Raw genomic sequence first — 6,000 nt, forward strand, 5'->3', positions numbered from 1 at the left:
CCATCTCAAGATCCTGAACGTAATCACCGTGATTGGCTGAATAATGGCCCCAAAGATGATATCCACATCCTAATCCTGGAACCTATGAGTGTGATGCTATAGGGTAAAAGGGACTTTGCAGGTGTGATGAAGCCAAGCCTGGTGCTGCACTTGTGTGACTTCAGGTGAGTTCTTGAACCTCTCTGGGGCTCAGCTTCCTCCTCTGTAAAATGGTAAACACAGCAGTCCCTTCCGTCGATTCGCTGAGACCATTCTTACAAAGCGGCATGCAGGGCCAGCCCAGCATGTAGTAAGTGCTGCCGAGTTGTGAACATTTCTTTTTGAAGTCCTGTCCATCCTACAAGGCCCACTTAGCCATCTCCTCCATGAAGCCTCCCTCGGTCATCCAGCCAGAAGGTCTTCTCTCTCCTCTGATACAGAGCAACTCAGTCTCTTTGCTTACAGCTTAGGAGCCACTGAATGTGGCATGCAGTTATGTGTGGATAACTTCAGGAGGTCTTCTGTCTGAGCTCCAGCCGCACCCCATCCCCAATCCCACACCAATCCTGTGCCTGGCCCACAGCCACGGACACCTCTGAATGAACTTGCAGGTACTGAGCTAAGCCAAGGGTTTCCACACGTTGTCTCTAACCCACACAACCTTCTGCAATGGAATGCCATTCTCCCATTTTACAGACGGGGCAGCTGAGGCCCAGAGGTCAGCCATAAAAAAAAAAAACATAGATATGGGCCAGGCGCTCACGCCTGTGATCCCAGCACTTTGGGAGGCCGAGGCGGGCAGATCACTTGAGGTCAGGAGTTCGAGACCAGCCTGGCCAACATGGTGAAACCCTGTCTCTACTAAAAATACAAAAATTAGCTGGGCGTGGTGGCACGTGCCTGTAATCCCAGCTACTTGGGAAGCGGAGGCAGGAGAATTGCTTGAACCTGGGAGGTGGAAGTTGCAGTGAGCCGAGATGGTGTCATTGCACTCCAGCTCTGGGCAACAGAGCAAGACTCCATCTCGGAAACAAACAAACAAACAAACAAAAAAACATAGATACTAGGGCTTACCCTTTCCAGGTGTGCTCAGGTGCCTTCCTCTAGCAGAGCACAGAAAGCTAGAATACCCCCAGGGAGACAGGGATGCCAAGAGTAGACCAGAGCTGGGACCCACAGAGAGACCCTCTTTCCTAGAGAAAGAAGGATTCTTTCCAAAGAAATGCTGCTATCATCCGATGGTTTCTGTGTATAGTGTGATTTAGCCTTGGATTCATGAACCGACTTGTTTAACGTGTATTTGATTGCATGCCAACTTACGAGGCTCTACCTGTCCTGAAATGGCAAATGTCCCATATGCAAACGCCCAATTCCCATCCATTGTGGGCAGCTCAAACCTAGATCAAACTAGAAGCTGTTCACATGGATCGTCAGGGGAGTGAATGACAAGTCCTCAGACTCATGTTCGTGGTTGCAGAGAGGCCCACAGAGCCGGCTGGATATGCCTCAGACCCGTTCTGGTGCTCCCCAGGCATGCGCCACAAGCCTCCAGGGGTTCGTTTGCTTTAGACGGACTAGAGATCAAATTGCTCAAATAACTGGGAGGAACTCTGGGTTAACGTTCAGACTATTGCAACTGCTTCTTAGAGCCTATAACGTGTGATACGCATATGTCCATCTCCAAAGGGAGGATTTGGGTGTTCAGTGTTTTCCTAAGGTTAATTTGGGAACCAGAGAGGGAGAGGGAGAGGTTGGCCTCCTTGCCGAAAGTCACACAGCAGGCTAAGGCAGGGCTGGGATCAGAAACTGATTCCGAGTTGAGGCTATCTTTCTGGAGCCTGTGTACTCTCCCTCCCACTGAGACCCAGAAGTGTTTCTTCCAGGTCTCTTCTCTGGTGTGCAAGGGGCTTGGGCCCCCAAGAGGAATGGGACTCTTACCCACCCCCAGGCTCTGCATTTGGCTAGGCAGAACCCTGACATCCATTTCCTGCCAGAGGCTCTTCCTGTTTCCTTTAGCCAGAATTCCTCTAAGCAAACCTGTCAGGTGTGCGGGGTGGGCTCGGGGCTCGGGATTTGCATGGGAGGGTGGTCTAGCCTCCTCGGCAAGCTCCCTGTGGGTGTCCTGTCTTGAAATCCAGCTCCTGAAATCAGGAGAAGAGGGACCCTGGTGGCCAGAGCACCAGAGACAGCAAAGCCTTAGAAATCACCTGTTCCCATCTCTTCTCCTGTCCAGGAGGACAGAGAAGCCCAGAGAGGGGAAGGGCCTTGCCACTTCTGGGGCCAGGCCTGGAATGGGCTCCTGACTCATCTCTTACACACACATGCACACATGCACACACACGGATTGGGAGCTGCTTTGCATACTCCCTGTTTGCTAAACAAAACCAAACCAGTATCAGGATTTCAGCCACTTCTGCAGCAGGGCGGGGCAAGGTGGAGGAGCTGAGCTGTGAGGGGAAGCCAGACAATGTTCCTTCTTCGTTGACTGAGGTTTGGCGAGATCGAGATTAAGGTTGTCGGGCTCCTCCAGTGAGTGGGTGTGTGGGGTGGCGCCAGCAGGAGGCCAGAGCAGCCTCAGAGCAGTGGGGGCTGGAACCCCATTTGCATACAGCAGAGAAAGAGGGCAGATAGTGGGGAAGCCTGTGACACCTGCTTCCAGGGGAAGATTCTGCACTGGCTGGAAAGGCTCGGCTTGGGCTTCCTGGCCCTGCTGAGGCAGTGGATTGGGGCTTGGGGGTTGCTCTGAGCCAGAGGGCGGTGCTGCTGACCCTTCCTCATGCCTGAGAAGCTGCTGCAGGATGGCCTCATGTGCAGAGCTGGGAGCCCCCAGGAGAAGGCAGCCCTGGAGAAGACTTGGATGGGCCCCAGTGGGAGCAGAGTTCCCTGGATGTTCCGTCTCCTTCTGGATGCAGAGGCTATGCCCATGACACTGGTGCGGGGAGGTGGCCCAGGAGGTGCTATGGGGCACCACCCACCTGCAGTCTGTGATTTCAGGGAAGTTCAAGCTCCCCCACCAATTCTCCACTTTCCGTCGGACCCTGCAGCTGACTACCTGGCCTGCAATTCCTGCCACCGGAGTTGCAATGTGACCTGGAAGGCACTGTCCAGCCCTGTGGCGACTGTCCATGGCTTCCATGTGCCACACAAGGAAACAGAGGCCCAGAGAGAAGAGGTGCTAGCCCAAGGTCACATTGCCATTAACAGCAAAGTACGACAGAACCCAGGTTTTCCAGCCCCAGTCTAGTGGCCTTCCCAGCAGGGCCTCTGGGTTGCATGACTCCAGGGTGCTCCATGTGCATAGAATACAGTGCAAATGGTGTTGGTGGGGTGGGTGGCTGGGTGGGGTGGAAGGGTTCCTTAGACTGTGGCACTGAACCCCTGCTTCCAAGGATTGAATGGGGACTCGTGAGACCTCAGGATGCTGCTGGTGACATGACCCAGAATATCAGTTTACTCCATGGTAATTAACAAAACCAATATTTTAATATCAAAACTAACCAGCCACATTAGGGAGTGGAATGCAACATCTGAATTAATTTTCAGATAAAATGTCCTGTTCGTGGTGACAGCTTCAGGCTACACTGTAGGCTCTGCATCCCGCATTCCCTCTGGATGCAGGAGAAGCCCCTCTTCCAAGCAGGCCACATCCCACAGGGCAACCAGGCTCAGGGCCAGGGCCTCCCAAGGGACAGACTGAGAGGTGCCCAGTGAGCCCGCCATGGAAATCACTGATAAGGATGGAAATGCATCTCCCAGGGTGAGCCTGGAGATTTGTGTGTGTGTGCACTCGCACACGTGTGTTGGCCCCAGCCTGTCTCTATCTGCCCATGACTGGAGTGAGCTGGCCTGGAAGCAGGGGTGGACAGACCAAGGTAAGGAGGCAGGGACCGGGCACTTGGGCTATAAGGAAGTGGAAGTAAACAGGGTTTTGTATGATCCAGAAGATCAGGACCTGTCCTGAAGATTCCCTGGAGATCAGACATCCCCCACCCCATTGCCTAGAGAACTGAGCCCCAGCCCCAGCTGCTCACCATGACCTAGCCTTCAGGGCTGACCCCAGTCCCCTGACTTCAAACCCCTCTCTGCAATCCCTGCCCTGTGGGGGCTCCCACTCAGTGTGGTGTGGGTGAAGGCCGTTCCAAGGGACGGAGCCGAGAACATAGAAGAATCTGGGCTGGCCAGAAGTGAGAAGGAAGCAGGAAGGAGTGCAGGAAGTGGGCAGAGCATGGCACACGCTGTGCATCAGGGGAGACTGAAGACCCCCGGGAGTTCTTAAAGGCATTGCAGCCATTGACTTATGGGCCCGAAGCCCCAAGGGAGCTGATATGACATGGTCTGAGCTTTAGAAGGAAGACCCAGGTGGGTGTGCAGTGTGGCCTGGGGGCACAGAGCAGGGGCGCTGGCTGGAGGCCGGTCTTGTCAGTATCAGGAGTGACAGCAGCTCCAGCCTCAGCGTCAGCCTGGCCTGCGCTTTCCCTGCTCCCCTGTTGAGGCTGCTCAGGGAGGGGAGGACGGCCTGGCCCTGGATGGAGGGCGGGACCCAGAACAGTGAGGCCCCATCCCACCCCGCCTCCTGGGGTCACTGGACAAGAAGCAGGGCCCTTCTTTCTAGTCCTAAATGTTCTTAAGAGAACTCTTAGTGCTGTTTCCCACCCTTGAGCCTTTGCCCCTGGTGTTCCCTCTGCCTGAAATGCCCTCTTCTTGTTCTGAACCCCTTCAGCCTTAAGTCAAGTTCATAAGAAAAGCTTTTAAAATGTGATATCCCATGACCCTCCATTCCACTCCTAGGAATGTATCTTCAAGAAATAGATATGGGACGGGCACAGTGACTCACATCTATCATCACAGCACTTTGCAAAGCCCAACTGGGAGGATTGCTTGAGCCCAGGAGTTCAGGACCAGTCTGGGCAACATAGCCAGATCCCTTCTCCACCAAAAAAAAATTGGCCAAGCACGGTGGCTCACACCTGTAATCCCAGCACTTTGGCAGGCTGAGGCGGGTGGATCATGAGGTCAGGAGTTCGAGACCAGGCTGGCCAACATGGTGAAACCCTGTCTCTACTAAAAATACAAAACAAAACAAAAAATTAGCCGGGGGTGGTGGCGGGCGCCTGTAATCCCAGCTACTCAGGAGGCTGAGACAGGAGAATTTCTTGAACCCGAGAGGCAGACTCGAGAAGCGGAGGTTGCAGTGAGCCGTGATCATGCCACTGCACTCCAGCCTGAGTGACAGAGCAAGACTCTGTCTCAAAAAAAAAAAAAAGTTGTGAAGTAATTACTGATGGGAGTGTAGATTCAGCTGCAAGAGCATCTTTGCAGCCTGTTTATACTGGCAAAAAAAAAAAAAAAATCAGAACCATCCTAATGCCCATGGGAGGAGGCTGGCCAAGCCTTTGGTGCAACAGATGACCACATGGCCAGGAAAAGGAGCAAGCATGCTTTAGAAGGCCTGACCAGGGGAGGAGTTTATCAGGCTGATGTGGAGCGAAGAATGCATGTGGCATGCTAGCTTGCAGGTTCTGTAAGCCTCTGTCTGTGTATGCTTAGTAAAACACAGCTGAAGAAAGCCCACAAAACCATTGATGGCAGTTATTTCTGGGGGCTGGAACAGAGGGTTAAATTTCACTCTCAGTGCCACCTTTAAAAGAGACTTGTGGCCGGGCATGGTGGCTCATGCCTGTAATCCCAGTGCTTTTGGAGGCCAAGGTGAGTGGATCACTTGAGGTCAGGAGTTTGAGACCAGCCTGGCCAACATGGTGAAGCCTCATCTCTACTAAAAACAGAAAAATTTGGCCGGGTGCGGCAGCTCATGCCTGTATTCCCAGCACTTAGGGAGGCCGAAGCGGGCAGATCACGAAGTCAGGAGATCGAGACCATCCTGGCTAACACAGTGAAACCCCATCTCTACTAAAAATACAAAAAATTAGCCGGGCATGGTGGTGGGCGCCTGTAGTCCCAGCTACTCAGGAGGCTGATGCAGGAGAATGGTGTGAACCCGGGAGGCAGAGCTTGCAGTGAGCC

Source organism: Pongo pygmaeus, chromosome 13 (assembly GCF_028885625.2).
Source record: "Pongo pygmaeus isolate AG05252 chromosome 13, NHGRI_mPonPyg2-v2.0_pri, whole genome shotgun sequence".
Classification (NCBI taxonomy): domain Eukaryota; kingdom Metazoa; phylum Chordata; class Mammalia; order Primates; family Hominidae; genus Pongo; species Pongo pygmaeus.